The following is a 22,461-nucleotide window of genomic DNA, read 5'->3' as shown; positions in this document are numbered from 1 at the left end:
TTCAAGTCTAGGGCTGAAGGTCCTGACGACAGATCGTGCACAGGAGTGTTACATTTTTCCTGCACTGACATTTCTAGATGCAGAGTAGCTGTGGTGATTCACCAGGTGAGTTAGTCCCTTCATAATTTGCTTCCTGCAGACACAGGGTCTCCTTGGAGCCAGACTGATGCTTGTCTGGGCCTTTCTCAGGCTCCTCCGTGGACCGGCTGGCCCCTTTACTTATCTGAAAATATTTTTTGGCTTTAGAAAAATAGGTTACAAATACCTTGATTTGTATTTTTTTAATCAGGAGAAGAAGGAAAAAATATAATTTCCAAAGGCAATATTTAGGAAAAACGTCTTTTCTGAAAGTTGATTATTGTGTTTTTATTGGTGTCATGTTAGAGTTAAAAATGATTTTTCAGGGTTGTTGGGAATAGACTGAGAGGCATTTTCAAGACTGTAGTGTCTCCTTTTCTGAGACTCCTAAGAAAAAGTTAAATAGAAATAAGTTTTGCCTGGTCTGAAATCATTCCTGTTTAGAAGAATGTGAAGTTTTAGACAGGTTCTTTCTAGATCTATGATTCTATAGTAAATCCTTTCAACTTTCCAATGTAAAACTACTATTTATAGAAAAAGCACGAAAGAAGAGGTATTGTAAATAATTTTTTGTAATTTCTTTCATTTATTTATTAATTTTTTTAAAAAAGATTTTATTTATTTGACACATGGAGAGAGAGAAAGAGAGAGCACAAGCAGGGGGAGTGGCAGACAGGGGGAGAAGCAGATTCCCCACTGAACAAGAAGCTCCCGATATGGGACTTGATCCCAGGACCCTGGAATCATGACCTGAACTGAAGGCAGATGCTTAACCGACTGAGCCACCCATGTGTCCCAATTTTTTATAATTTTTTTGGTGATTCCTAGACTGAATCTTTTTTATTTTCTTTAACAACTCATTTGACATACTGACGATAAAAATTCTTTTATTTTTCTGTTAAGGATCTTTGTCTCACTTAAAAAGAAAAACATGATGAACAATGTATGATCTTAGATAATTCTTTTGTGTCAATAAATAATTTTTCTTTTAGATTTGAGTGTTCTGGAGTAAGCTACCCTTAAGTCTTCGTCTCTGCTTAAAATATATTCTAAAGGTCAGCACATTATTGAGATTATCATGTTGCTTTATTTGATTTTTTCCATTTCTTTTTTTTGGAAAACATTTAATTTCACTCTGTATTCTATCTACTTAAACTATAGTTTTAAATGGCTATAAGAATAACATCTTTGAGGTTTACTACTCATTTCTTTTTTCTTAAACTACTTCGTTTTATCTGTTTTTAACAACTTAAATATAAAAGTGAAACATGCACCTTGTTCCATAAGGAATCATGTCTCGGGCTTAGAAGTGATCCCCCCCCCCCCCCACCGTTCCTTGCCCTTACTCCTTCATTCTTATCCTTCCCTTCTGTCTCTCCTCCTCTGAATGACACTTGTTCATTTTGGAATCGTCATTTATAATGAATTGCTTTGCAGCTGATTGGATTGACTGCATGACTCCCACTGACTATATCATCCCTAATTTGATATTACAACAGGCCAATACTTGATATAATATAGACAGTGCTATGAAACTGAGAATATTGGCTCAATAATTGGTAAAAACTAAAGAATCAGTACTAGGAAAAAGTTAATTTTTGCTTGCTGTAGTCATGTTGCTTTGATTAAGTATTTTCTTATGGCTCCTTTTTTCCTTAATTCCTTCCCAGCCAGCATGAATGTTTAACCCAGCACGGGAGTGCCTCTCCTTTGGACCTTACATCTCATTAAACGCAACCTTCATTCTGCTCAAGAGATGGATTCCGAAAGGAACAGATTTAAAATTCACTGCCTCGTCATGAAGAAACATGGTAAAGAGAGATGTTGAGGTAAAGTTATATTACAAAATATTCGCTTAAAAAACTCATCATTTTGCTCCCATGGGAACTTCTTTATTAAATTTACTTTAAAATAATGGCATTCATAAAAAAAAAAAAATCTACCCGAGGGCCTTAATAAAATGGAAGCGCCAACACACAGCATCTTGTGTCATGAAAATAATAGCTCCGAGAAGTGAACAGGAAAGCCACTGCTTCCTGCTGACTCTGGCTGTTTGGTTTTCCAGCTCTTTCCCTCTAGTTCTGTGCGAGCACGTACATGCAACAAGCACACGCATGCAGAACGCACATGCACTTGCTAGAATTTCGTTTATTTTCATTTATTGGGTGTTTTGTTCATCAAAGTGTTTATTGAAAATAAGTGACGTTAACGGCAGCCCACTCCCCTCTCATTCTACCCTCCTTCCCAGTCTTTATTTCCCGTGTTACAGGATCTTGTTCTTCCTAAGTAGTAGGGAAAATTGCAATGGGAACGTGACCAGTGTTGGTAGGTTCTCACTGTGGCTCCGGGTAAAAGACGACTGTCTACTACAGTGGCCTACGCAGCCACGAGAAAATCACTGCTCAGTGCCCTTGTATAAAAATAAGCTCTCTTGCTCTTTCTAGCTTCTTTCAAACTTTCCCTCGCCAACAATCGGGGAGGGCAGGATAGCAGACTATTTAAAAGCCAAATGTCTGGAGTTAGAGCTGGGCTGAAATGATGACTCTGCCCCGTGGCAGTCAGGGGATTCCTTAGCCTGGTCGAGCCTCCTCACCTACCACACAATTATTTGTGAAGACCAAATAATGGCTGAAGTAATTGCTATCACAGAATAAAACTTCAGTAAAATGTATTTCTTACTTTTGTTGTCTTATACAATACTAACTTGTGTTTGCAAGCCGTTTTATTATTTTTACAGTATTCCACACCCTTTTAATTCCCACAGATTCCTACCTTTGAAGGAGTCTTATTATCTACATTTAACAATTATAGTTAATTTTTGCGCATTTGTGATTAGAACAACCTTCTTGGGTTGATACTAAATACAAGTAGCCATCCATTCTGTTAGCGTGCTAAGTGTTGGGCCCAAGCTGAGTGTAAGTGCTGCAGGATGCAGTAAGGGCAGAAGACTTCTTGGGGGCAGGAGAAGCCAGCAAGCTTCCTCCTCTGATGGATTGGACCAGGAGTCCAAAGACCTGCATATTAGATTCATCTCTGACACTAACTCATTGTCTTACCAGTGAACCTTTTGAAATCTCAGTCTCTTTGTTGATCAGGTTAGTTTTCAAAGAGAACTGCTTCAATCTTGTGGCTCTACTGCCTAAAAGCCTCCATTGCTCACTGAATTGAAGTCCAAACTCCATGTTTGGCATTGACGGCCCTAGCCTGCTTTGCCAACCTTGTCCACTGGGGTGTCATTGTTCCTTGAAGCCTTCCCAGGCTCCTTTGTCCTGGCCTGGCCTAACCGCCTTTGTCCATCTCTGCCACAGCACTGCATCCCACCCAGCTGCTGAAGGCTTAGGTGTGATGTTCCTTTGCACATTCCCTCCGCAGCCCCCATCAATCAATCATTTGCCACCAGTCCTACTAATTTTCCCTGACCAAAAACATCCCTTAATGCGTTTTCTGCATTCTCTCTGGATTCCAAGCACTAGGTTGAGCCTCCTTTGTATCTTGCCTAGACTGGTGCAGTAGCACCCTAGTGCTTTCAGACTTGCTTGCTCCCTTTAAATCTGTTCTCCGTCCTCCTGCCAGCAGGGGGAGCTCTCTAAAATGCCTTTAGGATTGTGTCATGCTCTTGCCTACAGTCCTTCCATGCTTTTCCATGAGTTTATGGGAAATAACCCAAAGCTTTTCGTCGCTCACTTTGCTTTGTCTTTCCTCTTGATTAAAAGCTACTAGAGGGGTGCCTGGGTGGCTCAGTCTGTTAAGCGTCTGCCTTTTGCTTAGGTCATGATCCCAGGGTCCTGGGATCAAGCCCCGCATCGGGCTCTCTGCTCAGCTCTCCCTGTTGTGCTCTCTCTTTCTCTGTCAAATAAATAAATAAAATTAAAAAAAAAAAAAAGCTACTAGAGAGCGGGGACCATGTGTTACTCAGCTTTATATTTCCCAAAGCACCTGGCAAGGCAGCTTGAATTCTAGTAGGTGTTCATAACATGCCTGTTACATGATTTTATCAAATGGAACTAATAATGACTTGACCTTTCTCAAGGTAGGGATGATCATTCAATGGAGTATTATGTAGGAGAGCACTGACAAAATTAAATGGGTCCATCCTCAATGATGATATTAAAAAAAAAGCTTAGGTGATTCACATCTTCCTAAGTCCCTCTGAAAACTTCATTCTTCCAACAAACTATGCCACGAAAGCACATTTTCACATGACTGATGTCCGGGAGAGAGTGAACTGTTGCAAATCTCAAAAGTAACAGTGTAGTTTCTAGAGAGAGAGTCCAAAGAAGGTGGAGATAGGATGCAGCGTGTAGAGCTATGGCGGCCAGCAGGGCGGCAGATCTTGAGGAGGCCCAGGGCTCCCGAGAGGCAGCCAACAAACATTTTATGAGCATCCTGGAGGGGCTTCGTGTTCCATACCGTTGCTCAAGGACCTTTCTTTCTTGGTAAATCCACAAGGCCAAGTGGCCTGTTGCCAGAGTCCAACTCTTCTTTCTCTCCCGTCAGTTTGTCCCTTCCTCTGCTAGCTGCAGGACTTGGAAGAGGGGATGTGACATGGGATGGCTCTCATCCTGGTCCCCTCCAAGCACTGTTTCACCACAAACATGGAACTCTCTGCTGCTCCTCTTAAAGGGATGAAAACGTCTCTGCTTAGAATTCAGTGACTCATCCCACTTGGACACAACCGCATTCTTTCTAGGGCGGAAACCCTGAATTCAAGTGTAGCTGGCCAAGTCGGGGAAAGAGCTCTAAGCTGTTTCTGGGAAAGAACTTTCAGTCTTCCTGCTGCTGATGAGAAATAATTTTTGCTCTTGGTAAAGGGTGAGCATCCTAAGTGTGCTAGCGAGTAATAATCTTGCACTCAGCCAAGGAATGCTTGGGTGGGGTTTGGATTATCATTAAGCTGTTCTTTTTTATTGTTTTTTTTTTTAATTAAATTTAAGCATCTATGTGCCTGAGTTCTTCTGATATATTAATTCCAGAGAAGCATCAAGAGAGGAAGAAATAGAGACTGGAGTGAAAGTGTAGGGGTGGGTTCCTGGATACTTGGAACAGCAAAGTGTCTTTTTGCTAAATCCTTTTGTAGCTAAAGCCAGACTTTTCTGTGTTCTATGTAACTGGGGATCGCCACCAAATGTGATTGTTCATTATATGCCAGGATCTAAGCTAAGCACGTGCCCCACAAGGTTTCATTTAATCCTCCCATCAACCTTGTATGACGGACACACTTTTACTACCAAACCGAATCTGCATTTGCCCGAGAGACCAGTGGGTGTTTTTTCAGCACCCTGGGAGAAAGAACTCTCTAGAGACTGTCATGAGGTTGTGACAGTTGTTACAGACGTAACCTTAAGGTTACATATGGAAAGGAATGCAGTGTTTCATAGAATCCCAGTCAGGGAAGGAATATCGAGGGAACTGGATGGATGCTACACTCCTCTGGGCAGGTAATAATCTCTTCCAGCTTTTATAAATCACGAAAGTGTGTTTCAAATCTGTCTGGTCTGCCTATTTCTATAGGCAGGCGAATCCGTTAGGGTAACTTAGCACTGTGCTCTCATCCAGGATAAAGGGAGCCCAGAAGGAATGTCATCAACCTCATTATCTAACCTCAAGCCTTGTGCCGTGGGGCTGGTGGCTCCCAGACACCTGTGTCAGGTCCCAGGGGGCTCTGTTTGGGTAAGCCAACCAAGGCATTCTTTTGTGTACATCTTGCCAAGATCCCTTAAGAGCATCTATACAGCTTGGCAATTTTCAGGACAAATCCTTTTCAAGTGTAAAACAAACAGGGATCTTAAAATCTTTCCTTCTGTTTCAGATAGGATTCCAGCTGTCTGCTGCTCCCTTCCCTCCAACAAAAACAAAATGAGTGACTTATCTCCATTTACAGTCCACAGAGTTTCATCTGGGTGCTGGCTTACAGGATGTGCCCTTTTGCTGTATTTCCTCTACTGGTGAGATTTTCATCTTCTGCACAACCTCCGTGTCCCCCACTGCTTCTTCATGCTCATTGCAGCTCTGTTGTTTAAGCCATTAGTCGTTTTCTTGTTGCTGCCGCTTACTCATTTTTGGTTCATTTTTGCAGTCTCACCCTTCTCCTACCAATCCACCGTGCTGTCACGGTTACCTTCACAAACCCTACCATGAGTTTTATCTGCCTTGAACCTGCTTGAAACTGGTGATAGGTCCCTCCTGTTCCCTAAAGCCTGTGGGGTAAAAGTACCAGCCCCTGGTACTGGGGTTTGAGGCAGAGCTTAATTACTTACCCTTCTTTCTTCTAATTCTGAATCAGTTGTGGGGTAGACACAAGCCAGATGGGGATGAAAATGTAGCCTCCGATTTATTGCCAGCCGTACTGCACTGGGGCTTCAGCCAGAGGCAGACTGAAATGTGACTTCCTGTAATCCTTTCCTCGAATTTACCCATAAAGTTCAGGAAGAACGGCTGGAGAACTGTAGCCCATTTTCTTTTACTGCAGGTTTGGGGGCCTGGGGGTTGCCTTAGGGGTTGAGCAATCAATCACCAGCCTGTTTGCAGGGCTTGGGGAATCTGGGGCAATGACACTGCCTTGAAATCTCAGAGGGAGGCCAGCGTATTCGGTTTCTGGGAGTTCAGTGGGCTGGGGACTAAGTCCAGCAGTCCTACTACGGCATGGTTCTGGAGTCCTACCTGCTTTCGGGGTTTGTCTCTCAGCAGTAAGTCTTCACCCGTGTGCTTCTTGGTCCTTGTCCTTGGAACCGTAGGCTGGAATAATGCTGTGGGGTTCATCCTCATGGACGTCTTCTTAAAATGGGGGAAATGATAACTGTTTGGGGGGCAGGGAGTATATATGCAGAAGTGTTTGCTAAAGACCTGGGAACTAGGGTCTCCCCTGTGCTTTAACTCTTCCTGCATCCTGATGTGACCTCCTTTGGAAATAGAAAAATCAGTTTTTGTACCTTCATAAGGATTGCGGGAGAAGAAGTAATCTCTTTGGTGAGGCTCTGTGGAACTTTCCCTTTCTGCCGTCAGAGAGCTAGCTTGTTTCGAGAATTTTGGGAACTGTCCCAAAGTCTGTGAAACTGGGGGTCAACTCACTTCAACTTTGTCACAGTTGATTCCCCAGACACAAAGAGATGAACTGCATTGAGTCCCAAAACACAAATAGGAAAAATCTGCCCAGCTGCTTTGCTTCCACTTACCAAGCCCTGTTGTCCTCCCAGAACCCAAAAGGCCACCTTCCCTGCCTGGCATCCCACCTGTTCTCAACCAAATCCGCATTGTGATGCCTGTTAATTCCCAACCCCACTTGCAGGTCCTGATCTCTGCATTAGGCAGGGTTTTTGTGGGTACAAGTGAGAGAATACCCAACTCAAAGTGGATTATGGCCAGAAGTATGGAACTCTAAGAGGTGCCTCTGGCTTCAGGCTTGGCTGTATCCAGGTGTTCCAGCTACGTTGTGATGATTTTCTCTTTCCATAGCCTGGTTCTTCCCTCTGGTAATTTTAGCTTCCGACAGTCTGTATTTTTATAATTGCTTCTAGTATCAAAGAAAGAAAGAAAGAACCCCATCTTCCCCCAGAGATCCTATCTCATATATGACAGAGAGGGTCTGATTAGCACACCTTGGGGAAAGCCTCTCCCTTGAGCAGTTGCAGTGCCCAGGGGGAGGGTTGCTCCGAGTAACCAGGTCTGGGTCAGATGTTATGTGCCTACCACTGGGGCACAGAGGAGTGGGGATGGGGAAGACACCTGTATCTTGACCGTCCTGGAAGGAGGCTGGGGTTTCCTGAAGGAAGAGAGCACAACAGGGAGGGAACCTGCCCACTCCCTGGACCTTACCCCATTGTACCGCAATCCTGTGTTTCTATGTCTCATTCGGTTTCCCCATTAGACTCAGGGATACGCAGGCCAAAGAAGAGTGCACCTTGTCACTCTCACAATTTCAGAAGGAGACTAGAATTCACTCACTTGAAAAGGGAGAAAAAGAGAGTCCCCAGGCACTGCAGGCCTGTGGCCATGTGGCATTTGCTTCCACCGCCGCTGCCAGCTGGGTCAGTGCCCCTCAGACACCCTGAGAAAGGACACTGGCACCGCCCCTGTTGAAGCCAGAGGCTCAGCGTGGCTATTGCCTGGGAGGTCTGCAGAGACGTGGCCCTGGCCAAGCCACGTGCCCAGGCTTTTTGTGCCCTGCATGCTGCCAAATTTTCCCAGGCCACGGGAGTTTCCGAATATAGGATGGAGCATTTTCCGTGACTCGGCAGTACACCCAGTTTTGGGGGCCGTATGCCCAAATGGCCTGCGTTCCAGGTTCTTTTTTTTATAATGCCCCTTTAAAAATAAATTTATTTTGAATGAATTTTAATTCTATAGAAAAGTTGCAAAGGCAGTACAGTTTCCTTATGTCCTTCTCTTCCTCTTGTGAGCACCTTAGAGCCATGCTGAATTTGTCAGAACTAGGAACTTAATATTACTATTAACTAAACTACAGACTTTATTCAGATTGTAGCAGTTTTCTCACTATCCCCCCCCCCCCATTCTAGGAGTTCATATTGCCTTTAACCAACTTGTTTTGATTTACTCACAGAACTAATCCTTTTATGTCAAGATGTTGGTGTGGTAGATTAATGGCCTTAATGGCCTTCATTTACCACCCCTCCCTGTTCCCATGCTCCCTGCAATGCAGAATTTTAGCACCTCCTGTCAAAGGTGGTCTACTTCCCCACTCTTGAAACTGGGCTGCCCTGTGAATCGCTTGGTCTCATAAAAGGCAGCAGATGTGAAGATGAGCCCATTCTGAGCCTCGGCCACCGGAGGCTTTGGGTGCTGCTTGCTCTCTTGGAGCCCAGCCTCCTTTAAGAACAAGGCTGGGCCAGCCTGCTGGGTTGAGAAACTGCAAGAATCAGAGGGGAGATAGCCCAACTGAGTATTGAGGCCACATTAGACAATCCGGCCCCAGCTGGCTGCAGATCCACAAGTGAGTCCAGCCAAGATCGTTTAAGCCCGTCCCAGAGCAGCAGGACTACCCAGATGGCCTATAGATCTGTGAGCAAAATAAATATTTATTATTGTGAGCCACTGAGGTTTTGTGGTTGTGTATGCAACAGTATGGTGGCAATAGGTCACTGATACAGCAGGATCAGGATAGATCCTGATATTGGCCATCTGGTGACCCAGGTTTCACCGTCACTCACGAGTTCAGTTAAATTTCTTTACTCTTGCAGATTGTGGGTCTTCTTGGGACTTGTCTTAGACTTTTGTAACTGGGTTTAGTGAGTACGTGTGATAGGATCTACCTCTCTTGAGCTGAGTGGCTTTGAATAGAAAACTCATACCTGGAAAATATTTCTCCTGTGACATTGAGCAATTCCGGGCACTTTTCCGGCCTGTGCTGTCATTGGCTTGTGCATACTCACTGAAGTTGTGGTCACTACCACATGTCTCCAGATTTCGTTCTTGCTAATTCCCAGGACAAGGAATCTATGCATGCTTGCTCTAGGATTTTGCTGCTTTGGGTATTTCCCGAATAAGCTGTCGGGGTTGGCAGGCCTTTCTGCTGACTGCAGTGGGTATAAGTCTGGAATTTAAATTTGATGTGTTCAGCCATCCTAGATTAATACAAAAAAATTTTTTTTCCTTCTGCCAGGGTAGACAATGGTCTTTCCCCCCCTTCTCTCTCTCTCTCTCTTTTTTTTTTTTAGCTCTCTCAAATCTGTGGGATGTGTTTTGGGGCAAAACCAGTTGCAAAGGGACATTATATCATCTAGCATAATGCCCATTAAACAGCTTTCCTTTCTCAGTCTTGGAGCCACATTCTGGTTCCCCTGGAGAAGGTTTTGGCCTCCCTCATAGAAGATCTCAAGCCTTTCCTCTGCCCTTTCCACTTTCTTGGATTCCTCCTACTTCCTACTGGGATGGTGGCAGTTTTCCCAGGATCACGAAGAGGCAGAGGCAGTCCCAAGCTTTTTGCTCTGCTCGCTGCAGGGAGTATCTTACCCCCGACTCCCTTACAGGAGGAGTTCAATATTTAGTGGACAGGAAAGTGCTCAAGGAAGCCACCGTATGTTTCTGAGCTCCCATCAGCAGCAATGGCCTGGCTGTGTCAGATGGGGACGAGAGTCTAGAGATCTGACTCCCTCCTATAGGCTCGCAGACGCTCCTGTTCTCCTGTTTGCAATCCCCTGCTTAACTTTTCCAGGCAGCTGTGCCTCAGTGCCTGCTCGAGACTTTCTGGGTTTTGTTGAATGAAACGACTTACTTCCTGTTAGTTTCCTCCCCTCGCCACCCACAGAGGCCCTTGCTGTTCAGCTTTCTCGGTTCCTTCACACTCTTCCCTCTTCCAGAAATGCGTTGACACGTCTTTTCCATTCACTGCTGTATCCTCTTACTTTCTCTCGGTCCCTGTGAGTGTCTATCTTGGTTTTATTCCTCCACTCTTATTTCAGTGGGGCTTTGCAAGAGAACAGCCTCCATGTCCCATCCTCCATGTTTAGCCTGAAGTTGTCAGACATTCCAGGTTTTTAGGAATATATATAAATTTGTCCTGCTATAGTTCAGTAATTGTCTTCTTCAGGCATTTTGTCTTGCTTTAAAAATAATGACGTAATAAATTATTTTAATAGAAAAGGGGGTTAGAAGTCCAGAGTTTAGAATTTTATTTTATTTTATTTATCTTTTGTTGTTTTTTAAGATTTTATTTAATTATGTGAGAGAGAGAGAGAGAGAACATGAGTAGAGGTGAGGGCAGAGGGAGAGGGGCAAGCAGACTCCCACTGAGCAGGGATCCTGACCTGGGGCTCGACCCCAGGACCCTAAGATCATGACCCGAGCTGAAGCCAGATGCTTAACCCACTGAACTACCCAGGCCCCCCAGAGTTTAGAATTTTAAAGCAAAATGATTTTTTACCTATAGGGGTTTCAGTAACTCTTTTAATAGCAACAACACTTAAACATCACTGGGCACATCTAACAATTGATTATATCCAGCTTTGTTCAAGAGAAAGGATTTTCTTTTCTTATTGCTGTCAGCACTCTCATTGACAAAGGCTTCATATTCATTCGTCATCTTAATCACACATTTTACTCATAAACAAAGGAGGAAGTCTCACAAAGGAAGCAGCCTTGGTACAACTTCTCTTCTGTGAAGCCACGTTGGCCGTGAGAGGGCCCATGGAATGCGAAGGCTGTTCCGTAACACAGCGGGGCTGCGACGTGATAGTCAAATCACACTAAGCTTTCACACATGCAAATACTATCTTGTAAAATATAAACGGGATCGTACCACACCCACTATTTTGCAATTTGCTTATTTGTCTTTATGTATCCTGAGCCTCTCCCACATCAGTACATAAAGAACTAACTCGCTCTTTTCTTTTTCCTGAAACAACTTCTCAGACGATTTCCAGTTCAAAGCAATGTTGTAACAATTGCTTTCATATGATTTTTTTGCTCATTTGTCTATGGATTTCTGTAAGATTTTTTTTTTTCTGGAAGCAGAATTCTGAGTCAAGGGGGCTGCACCTGTTATATTTTGGTAGATAAGGCCAGACTGCCTTTCAAAAAACTATCAATTCTTGCTTCCCGGGAAATGGTCAGAATGCTCATTTTTTCAACCCTCTCCAAAACTGTGTCTATTTTCTCCTCTTACTTTTTGCCTTTCTGATAAGTGAGACAGCATTGTCTTAGCTGACACTCTTGATTCCCAGTGTGGTCGTGATACTCTCTGCGCCACGAGCAGTCTCCATACACAGGTACTTTTCCATTTCTTTTTTTTTTTTTTTTTAATGATTTTTTTATTATGTTAGTCACCATACAGTACATCCCGGTTTACTTTTCCATTTCTGATAAATGGTGGGAAAGAGAAGTCAGCCCTGATGTCTTCTACAAGTCCAGCTCCCCTCATGAAAGGACAGTGGTTCTTGAGAACACGAATGACCCCAATAGCTTATGTTGTTTAGCTCCCGATTCTGTACCTCTGGCAACATCTTAGAAATCTGCCCGGCCAAGGCTCTAGGCGCCCTTGTGTGTTCTGAGAAGAGTTTGCACTCTCGGTAAGAACTAACTCTAGCTAGCCAGAGAATAACTTCTTTAACTGCTTTCCTGGGTGCTTTAGTCCAACTGTTGGAGCTTCTTTCTGTATCAGTTCCTTATAGTAGCCGTTAGACATAAACCCCAGAGACAACCTTGATCAACAGGGGATGGGTGCTGCCACATAACTTTGTCTCTCTCTCTTCCCCTAGATGGCTAGTTCTGAGACGGATTTCCTAAGACCGCTGAGAAGGGTCTGCAGGAGTGAACTGCCCACCGAGGCGGCCAGTGTGTCTGTGGTAGGCTGAATAATGACACCCCAAAGACGGTTACATTCTCACTCTGGAATCTGTAAGTATGTTATCTTATATGGCAGAAGGGACTTTTCAGATGTGGTGAAGGATTTTGAGATAGGTAGATTATACTGGGTTATCTGGTTGGGCCAAATGTAATCACAAGGGTCTCATAAGAGAAAGGTGTAGAGTTAGGGATAGTACAAGGTATGATGTTGGAAGCAAGAGGTTGGAGTGATGTGACAAAGGGGTCACAGGCCCAGGAATTCTGGTATTCTCTAGAATCTGAAAAAAACCAAGGGGATTGATTTTATTTTCAGACTCTTCAAAAGAAACCAGCTCTGCCAGCATCTTGATTTCACCCTGTAAGACCCATTTCAAACTTCTGATGTCAGGACTTCAGGATCATACATTTGTACTGTTGTAAGACACAGCAGTAATAGGAAACTAATACAGCATCCCTGTTTCACCCCCTCATTCCTCACTCCTGTTCCTGGGGATCACAATCCCAAATCAAGTGCTCACGCAGAAGCTTTTGTCTCAGAGTCTGCTTTTAAGGGAACCCTGCCTAAGACAGGGAATAATTAGATTTCCTTTGACCGTTTCTATGGTGGGTTTTTCCCAAGGACCACATCTAGCATATATGCAGTTGGTTCATCTTAGATTCTAGCCAGGACCATCACGGGCAGGGAGTGGAGTCCTCCACTAAAAATGCTCAAGTGTTCCCAGTGACCAGGGAGAGAGGGAAAAGCTGCAAGCGGCCAGCCAGACTACACTGCCATGGCAGCGGATTGAAGGCGAGGTCCCTAGTCAGGGGACATCAGTGTGTATGTGTGGGAGCACATCATTAGAGTCTAACTAGGAAAAGAGCCTCCTTCCAGTGTTTACAGTGGTGGGAATTTACTGCAGCGAATTGTTTATACTGGTGACAGAGGAGCTGAGAACCAGATGGAGACTGGAGAGGTAATCCAGAGACTGGAAGAGCAGGAAGCCACTCCATCCTTAGGTCGGAGGACCAAGTGAGAGGTGGTGTTCCTGGAGCCCATGCGCTGGGCCTGCTGGAAGGGCTCTGGACCATGAATGGGGCTCTTCAGGAGGAGGGGAGCTTCCAAGGCAGCACAGCCACAGCTGGAGGGGCCACCAGAGGTGAAGCGAGATGGAAAGAAGTACTCTGGCTTCTCCCTTCCTTCCCACTTTCTCTTCCCCATTCAGTGCCTCCAACTAGCCAAACCCCAAGAAACCAGCCCTGTGGAAACGCAGAGCAGGTGGAGTAAAGCCTGCATCTCAGAGCAAACAGATGTGGGACAGGCATCAGCCCTGCTGCCAAGGAGTCTGTGAAGAAACACCCACGGGAGAAAAAATCCATTTTAAACACCTGCCAATCTCTGTGGAAACCAATCCCAGATTAGTGCCAGTTGAGCAATATTTTATCCTGCCTTTAACTCCTCTTGCTTTCCATGCTCCAAGTCCTCAGGGGTCAGAAGCTACAGCCAGTATGGAGGGCTTGTTCCAGATGCTGACGGAATAAAAAAGGGGGAATCTTCTTCTTCTTCCTCACTGCTGGCTTCCCACTCACCATGGGCTTGAGCTAGGGAAGGTGGACGCTTTAACCCTGGATGAAATCTGGGTTTTTGGTTATTACATTCAAACACACATTAATTACTAAAACAAGTCTACTTTAGACGTTATCTGAGAACAGTCAGGTAACCTATGGGGCCTGCCCTAGAGCTCACCTAAAGGAGTAAGACTAAGCCTCTCGCCATGCTGAATGGTCACGCCAAGAAAGTTGTGAGAGAAGAACATAACTTTATTGAATTCTTTGATCCCATTGTGCATGGAAAGCTTTGTCAGTGGTCCCATTGAAGTTCTTCTCACTTGACTAGAGATGACAAGAAAGAGTCCACACTGCCCCCCCCCTTTATACTCACCATTGGGTTAGGGGCCAATGGTCACATAACTGGTTTTTCTCCACTACCCCATGATAGGAAGTGAAATGTGAGAATGGTTGGTGTCTACGATTTTGGGGCTTCAGCCACAGCTCAGACTGAAACATTTAACGTTCTTTAATATCCATGTGGAATGGTTATGTTTTTATCATCAGGAGAAAAAAAGGAGTGTATGAGCCATGTTTAGTTATGAAGATAGAAAGAAATCTCTACTTGTGCACACACATCTTTTGTGATGGTTGAAATTCATATCCCTTACACGGGGACACTTGTCTGGAATTCTGAAGAGTCCTTGTTTGAGGCACATCTGTTCCACAAACTAATATAATCCTGGATGAGAATTGAAACAAATCAGCCTGAAATCAGAGTTGTATCCCTAGGAGAAAAATGGCATGTGGCAAAGAGGTAAATTCTCAGAAATTCCTGCTGATTTTGGAACAGAGGCTGCCATAAGCCCATGACTGAGTGTGTATCATAGAAAGGGCTGGGCTTGGAAAGACCCCAACTCCAGACACCAAGGTGCCAAAAGTTTTGACTCTCTTCTTGAGGAGGGAATGCTGTACCATCTTTGATGAGAAGTATGGAGGCCTTGGGGATATTAGAAGGGTCTTCATTTTGAGAGGAGAGACTGCCTCCATAATTAGTCAAGGGAAGAGATTTTAAGGCTAGGAATTGGGAGATCTCATTGGTGGAAGTGAGAGAAGTTCCAGAAAGTGTGGCCAAAACTACCTCTCAAATGAGGTGATCACATCTCACAAATGCAGTGACTCTGGGGAGGGGAGGGAATGCAGGAGATTGCATTGCTTATTTTACCCAGACCTGTTCTCTGTGCTTCGATAAGGACAGCCGCTTGCCCTTATTGAGCAAGGACTCCTCAAAACTTGCCCAGCTGTAAAGGGAAGCCATGCCCACATCTGAGGCTGAGCAGTCTGGGTTGGGTGGAGTGGATGAGGGCAGTGATGCTGGGAGAAGAGTGTCCTGAGAAAACAAATAGCTATTCTCCAATGGAAACACATGAGCCCTTCACCAGGATTTAGGTCCAGCCTACGTGCTCTTGGGTAGCCCAGCACATACTCTGAAGAAGGGGATTCCAGATGTTAACGTTGTTGCCACCTCCTGGGAAAGGCGGGTTGTGTGGGGTGCCCTAAGATGTCACCATAAGTCATTTAGAGGAATGCAAAACTTTGCTAATGGAGACATGAAGCAGGGTGAGACACACACATGCACACACATACACACACACGCACACACATACTTAACGGGGAAGAAAACAGATAAAGAGCCTTAGCAGACTAGTTCGGGGAGGTCAGCATTGGGAGGTTGTGCCAGAGGAGTGGGCACGGATTGGGACCCTTGAGGCAGTCAGTGGGCCATGCAATGAGAGGAACAGGCTTGGAGGGACCACAGAAGGAGAGCAGAGGAGCGCTGAGACTCTGGGGGCTTCTGCCATGCAAACACTACTGAGGTCATGGTGGCCCTGGCCACACTCGTCCATCGCCATCCAGGAGCCACAGCAGCTGGTTTTCTAGTGGATATCTAGTGGGGACTTCCATCAAGAGCTGGTGTGATGGGTAACAGTGATGCTTGTTTAACTCTGTCTGAACCCCTGAGTATGGATCTCCCCCCTTACAGGGACCCAGAAATTTCAATGTCACTCCCAGCCCTATCCACAGAATACAAAAGCAAAAATATAGGTCTTTGACACCCTGGACAATGTAGGACATGGAAAATAAAACCTTCACACCTTTACTTGGGGGAACTGAGGAGAAACAAGCTAAGATTGATTCCCGGAGATGGGGCATGTAGAAACATGGCCATGTGTACCATCCCTGTTATATGACCCACAAAACCACATTGTCTGTAGTCTACTCCCTATCCTATAACTCACATTGCTCTTTTAATGAAACTCAATTAATATTCTACTTAAACTTCGATTTCTAAGAAGGACCCAAAATGTGGGTGTTACCAAGATTTCTATCATTTGCATTTCTCTTTGACTCCACAGTACACATTATCTCCATAAAATCTTAGTATCAGCAAATGTTATCTAGGGGTTTATAGGTCTTGCTAAAACTATAAACTTTCCACTGCCACACCCTGGCTTGAAGTATGGTTGGTAAACAGTCTCTATAAGATAAGATAAACTGCTTCTTGACAGTTTGTCCTAATTTGAATGATCCAGAATATAGGCAGAAAAAGCCAAAGGTTATTTTGTACTTATTAGCAATTTATGAATATGTAAAATACTGGACATAGATTTACTGTTTTAAACGTGCTTTCATGTACAAATCTAGAAATACATTTGGTCCACCTCTGGAAAATTTACACGAAGACTCTAGAGCAGAAGCCTCTGCAGTTTGGTTGAATTTAAGTCCTGTCTTGAGAGAAAAGGCAGGCCTCTAGCGGGATCCCATATAGAAAGGTAATTGGGGATCTCTTCTGAGTGATTCCACAGAGGGCTCACTTCCTCTGTGCATATTCGAATATTTTATGGTAGCCTCTTAGGCTGGTAGTGAACACATTAGGAAAATGCTGTGCTTGGAAAATTCACTTTATCTACTTGTTTGGTTGTTTAAGTAGATAAAGCAATTAGGCTGCCATTAGAGGTAACTGGCTTTCTAATTTCAATTTGTCAAAATTAGTCTCTTTTGGGTTATCCAAATATACACACAAATACAAATCTGAAAATATTTTTGACAAATTTAAAAAGTAAACATTTTGAAACTATTTTTAAAGTCCCCCAAGAATGATAATTTTTGAACCCCCCAGATTCATTTAGCCTTATAAGCACTTGGAAAAAATACCCCACATTTCCCTTTGGGAATTTCCATAAAAGACACTACAATTCTCATATTGCATCTTGCCTGTAGTTTTAGACATGGTATGGTGATTTGGTGAAGTATGAAAAGAACTAATGTTTTTAAATTTTTCATGGAAGTTTTTTTTTTCAAGAGGGGAGGGGATTTTTTGTTTTTAAGACTGCTTTCAGATTTCCTTCCAATGTAGCTCCAAGATTATTGAGAGAAATGAACATGACTGGAAAATCAGAAAATGAACCACTTTTTAACTTAGGGATAGACTGCTCTGTTCATGGAGGTCACCACCTCTGTCTCCATGTTAGGGCCCGTTGGTTGCTCGCAACAGAGACCAGCTCTTTCTTACTTAAGCACTGAAGGACTTTGTAGGAGTGATTCTGGATAGCTTGCAGATGCTAAGGAATTGCTGAGTCACCAAGCCTGTGGAAGGATGGGAGCTGGACCGGCTCCAGGGAACTGTTGGCTATTCACCGCAGTGTCTTCTCTGGACAGTGCCCTTGGAAAAACTCAACCCCAATGGCTTCTATCTGCTTTTCATGCTGTTATAGATAGATACAGCCTCCCAGGAAGGCAAGTCCAGTTGGTCTGGCCTGGGTCATATGCTGTGCCTTCAATACCCTTGAGACAGTCCCAAGGGACCAGAAGAACTGGAAGGAGTAAGGCCCTTCATGGGAAAAGCCGAGGCTGTTGCCAAGAAGGGGGAAGGGAGACCAGGCCAGCATCCCCTGTTCTGTGCCAAAGCAGAACTGTCAAATGGCATTTCATTTCCTGCTGTCCCTTGAGCCTTATCATCTTGCACAAAGTCAGCGTGAATGCAGGTAGAAAGACAATATCCTGATTAAAAATCTGCATCTTAGACATGCTTTTAATGTTTTTCTCCTGATGTTTTTGTGTGGATTCTTGGTGGAAAATTCTGGTAAGGAAGGCATTGAGCTGAAGGAAGGGCATAGATTAGGGAAGCTGTGTGGTCAAAGCATGCTGGCTGTGATAACACCTCTTTCTTCTTTCTTAGACATGCATTCCTCATTGTCAGGGGAATTTTAAAAAATAAGCACAGTATACTTTCTGTTTAACTTACACCCATAAGTATAATAATAACATGCTCTATAATTCATGCAGATTATTCACAAGTCTTAATAAGAGTAACTGGAAACCAATGCAATCAACATTCTATATATACTTACTTTGACACTGGGAATTAACGTGTATTTAAATGTAATGACATAAACTGCTCCTATCTGATTATAGTAACATAATGAGATGGTTTCTATATCAGACATGCATTTAATTAAAAGAATGAGTCAATGATGGGCATATAGAAAATGATTTAGATAATTAATGATGAACATTGACTTTATAAACAGCTTTATTTTTATATATTCCCGTCCTTTCTCCACTCTATCCAGAGTTCTGAGGTTCTTGCCTTATATGAAGAAGAATCTCAAACAATATTTGTATTTCTTTTAGGAAATCATAGGCAGAGATAGGTTTACTTTGAAGCCAATGAAGCTTTAGTTTTGGTAACCCTCATTTGTATGCCCCTTCCAAGCCCCTGTAGCTAAATTTGTATTTTTGTGGAATTTTTTTCTTAAATAGTAATCCTCCTAATATTACTGTAGGCCCCAGAAAACCTGGCTCTGCCCTGTTGCTAGATTCTGTGTATGAAACCAGCCCAGCATCAGCTGTCCCCTCAGCTACGTCCTGATTCTGTTGCAGGCTACATCAACCCAGATCTGGAACATTGTACCTTCAGTGGTTTTGTCGAGAAATTCAGCAAACATCAAGGATTTCTGTATGTGTGATTTTTTTTTGTTTTTGTTTTTGTTTTTTGGTAGTGTTTACTGAAGACATTGCATGGGGAGACCTGGCAGGAGGGTGTGGGGAGGAGGGGGGTTGGCAGAACTGAGTAGGAGTGGGAATCCTACATTATGTAACAAAGCATTTAGAAAAAGTATCACATGAGATAATTTATGTTCTTTGGACTTCTTTCTTGGCCTTGCCTCCACCAAGTGTCTGTGGCTCTTATTTTCTTTTCCTTACTTCCCCTTCTCTGGATGCTCTTTGTTCTTTGGATTTCCCCAGAGGTCTTGCAGCTCCTTTGCCCTCTGTTGCCCTTGCCATGCGGCTCTCTTCCTCTTCTGCCCCCTGACTGGCTTCTCATCTACCACGGGACCTAGGAGCTTTGGACCACATTTCACTGGCCTCTGCTCTTTAATGAGAGCCTTTTCCTTTGGTATCTCGAATCTCACTACAGTGGCTCTTTGCAGCATTTTGTTCTGCAAAAGTGCTTACACCAAGCAGAATCTTGGTAACTGAAAAGTCCTCTACCTACCTCCATTTCTTTACACGTGCATTTTCCATTTGAACCCTACTTGACTGGAAAACTCTGGGGATTGCACGACTTGCTGCCAGACAGGTGACTTGTCTCCTCATCTCATGTCTCGGTAGTAGTAGCACAAACTAGAGGCATGAATGTTGACGATTTGTTAAATGAAATTAGCATTTTTATAAGAGGTGGCATATTGGTATCCACATTGTTAATTTGGCTTCATACAGAAGCTTCAAGAAGTACTCACTGACTGGGCCTTTTCCCCAGAGGGTTCACAGAATCTGTACAGACTGGAGGCACAGGGCGCCTGGGTGGCTCAGTCATTAAGTGTCTGCCTTCGGCTCAGGTCATGATCCCGGGGTCCTGGGATTGAGCCCCACATCGGGCTCCCTGCTCAGTGGGAAACCTGCTTCTCCCTCTCCCACTCCCCCTGCTTGTGTTCCCTCTCTTGCTGTGTCTGTCTCTGTCAAATAAATAAAGTCTTAAAAAAAAAAAAGACTGGAGGCACAAAGAAAGGAAAACAAAACAAAACCAAAAACCCGAAAAACCCTGAAACCGAATGAATCTACCTATTGACAACTTCAGTGAGTAATCATAGGGTCATCATGAACTAAAAAACTCCTACTATTGACATATATACGCTTTCACATAATTTCAGAAGCATGCTTTACAGGCTTTGGAACTTTCACAAGAAGACAAATTCTATAGGAAAACAATCCAACATTTAAGAGGGCTTTTTGAAATTCTGTACATAAGAAAATAGAGGAACAGAATATGTGAAATGGTAAAGAATAGGCTTTATGGTAAAGAAAAGAGCTAACAAGTCCTTTTGTTCATTTCAAATATTTTGAATCCTGCTGAATATAATCGTACAGGGAAAAGCAATGTTCAAAATTAGCAACAGAAGAAACAAAGTATTTTTAGGCCCCCGAAATGGCTTTCTACTTTGTAGGGCTCCCGGCTCGTAATAAATTGGAACTTATATTTCCCTTTAGTTAATGCCAATTCTCTTCTTGAAGAGGAGCTGTACTTTCTGATTGTACCAATGTGTCCCCTCAGTTCCATCTGCCATTGCTGTCTCCTCCTTGGAGTTGCTTGGGGCCAACTCCGGTTCCGGGGAGGAAGATCGCCCTGGTCACGGAGGCAGCTTCTGGCTGATGCGCCATGGTGTTTTCCCGGTCTTGTCCTCCATCCAGTTTTGTCACCTAGCCACTTGATTTGGGACGAAGGGAATGAAGGCTATGAAGGTGTTATTGTCATCCAGCTGGAAGACCTCACCCGGTCCGCTGACAGGACACAGTACTTGTAGTCACAATCTTACTATGAACCGTTGGCTCGAATAAGCTCATGAGACTAGTTAGATCGACTCCTAGAGCCCGCTCTCATTATATCAGAGGGACAACATTAACGCCAGAATTTTCCACTATAAGTCATGACTTGAGCACTTTTTTTCGATTCAGCAGAACTTGTAAGGCATGAGATTTGGTATAATAAAATAAAGATGAAAAGAAAACACACATTTTTCTTCCTATGACACTATTTATTTTAACTCCATCTTCCATTCCTCCTCAAGAAGTTTAGTCATCGGACTTCTTCTCGGCAGAGACACGAACCGAGAATCTGAACCTAAAATATTTTTAGGGACAGATTGACAGGAACTTGATATAGGATTAGGAGACATTGTTAGGTTGGGACAAAATGTTTTGAAAAGTACACATGTAGCCTAGGACTTCCGTTAAGAATTCATTTAAAAAAATTCAAAACAAATAATGCAAATACAAGGAAATTTTCCCTTTACCTTGTTTTTCTTTCCTTGTTTTTATAGTATTTTCTCAAAAATGACAGCAGCCTCCATTTATTGCTTATTCTAGTCATGTAACCATAGTGGTATCATTGATTTCCAATTTTATGGCAAACTGTTCTTGCTGGTCCAAGTCTATTCATTTATTATTGTGTGTACTCAAGGGAGGGAGATGAGCCCATTGATCCGGTGGTGCAGTGGCTGGTAAATATTTAATGTTTATTCCTATCACTGGAATTATTTCAAGTTTGGATATTGACAGTCATTTGAATGCACCGATTGGAATGGCCCACAATACATAACATAATCCCCAGCGGGCGACAGTTCCCTTCATCTCTGCACACTGACTGACGTGCCGTGCAGTCGATCTGCAGCAGTGTTTTCCAGATGGCTGTCCCACAGTCCAGATTTGAATTTCAGTTAATCTCGATGTCTTTTGGCGGAAGAATTATGCAAGAAGACCCTTGATCTCTGCTCTTTCTCAACGATCGAGCATTAGAACTTCAGCATCCTTGAATGTACTTGAGGATTATTGACCTTTATAATTACCGTAACACCTGTGTCTTCTTGTATTATTTCTCACTAGAGATCCTTTGCTGCACAAGAGAAAAATTCTGCTTACAGATTTTCACCACAGCAACAAATACTTTGCTTCATGCCATTATAGTTATCCACATTTAAGTGCTTGAAACTTGGTTTTGATTTGGACACCCTTGGTCGTCTGCCCAGCCTTAGTCTTTGAAGCCATTTTCATCCTTCCAAGCATCCTACACCTGCTGGCTCCTTCAAGGAAACTCGAATACCCAGAAGCGGTGGAGAAAATTCTCCTGGAAACCCATGTTTTGTTGGGCTGGTTCTAATTAGCTTGAATTTTGATTTTCAAGTTCATTTAGCTTTTTGGCCCTAGCATTGATTCTTGCTTTTTACCCTTGGATTTGACACTTGGTTTCTGTCTCTTGGGCCTTCAAACCTCTTTTTTTTTTTTTTTTTCTTCCCAGGGGTCGTTGGTCTGGGTATCCCTCTGGCTCTGAGTATCCAGAGCCTCTACTATTCCCATTCAAGCCCAGGGAATCCAGTTCTGATCTGAACCAAATACTTGGTCATCAACATGATTGAGTTAGATCAGCAGTCCCTTCAGGAGGAAAAAAAGTCATATATTGTTTGACCATTTCTATGTTCTTTAAACAAAAGAGGTATAAGA

General features: G+C 43.5%; 1 long non-coding RNA gene across 1 annotated transcript in view; it reads left to right on the top strand.

Annotated features, from left to right (window-relative positions):
- Positions 1 to 22,461, top strand: part of LOC103659171 — a 217,985-nt gene that overhangs the window by 131,928 nt on the left and 63,596 nt on the right. Inside the window, exons 7-10 of the long non-coding RNA XR_005833031.1 lie at positions 1,749 to 1,907; positions 5,960 to 6,023; positions 12,288 to 12,426; positions 18,847 to 18,922. This is a non-coding gene — a long non-coding RNA (uncharacterized LOC103659171). The remainder of the gene's footprint in view (positions 1 to 1,748; positions 1,908 to 5,959; positions 6,024 to 12,287; positions 12,427 to 18,846; positions 18,923 to 22,461) is intronic.

Source organism: Ursus maritimus, unplaced genomic scaffold (assembly GCF_017311325.1).
Source record: "Ursus maritimus isolate PB19 unplaced genomic scaffold, ASM1731132v1 scaffold_10, whole genome shotgun sequence".
Classification (NCBI taxonomy): Eukaryota; Metazoa; Chordata; class Mammalia; order Carnivora; family Ursidae; genus Ursus; species Ursus maritimus.
Note: the sequence above shows the minus strand (reverse complement) of the source record. Positions and strands in the feature narration are given on the sequence as shown.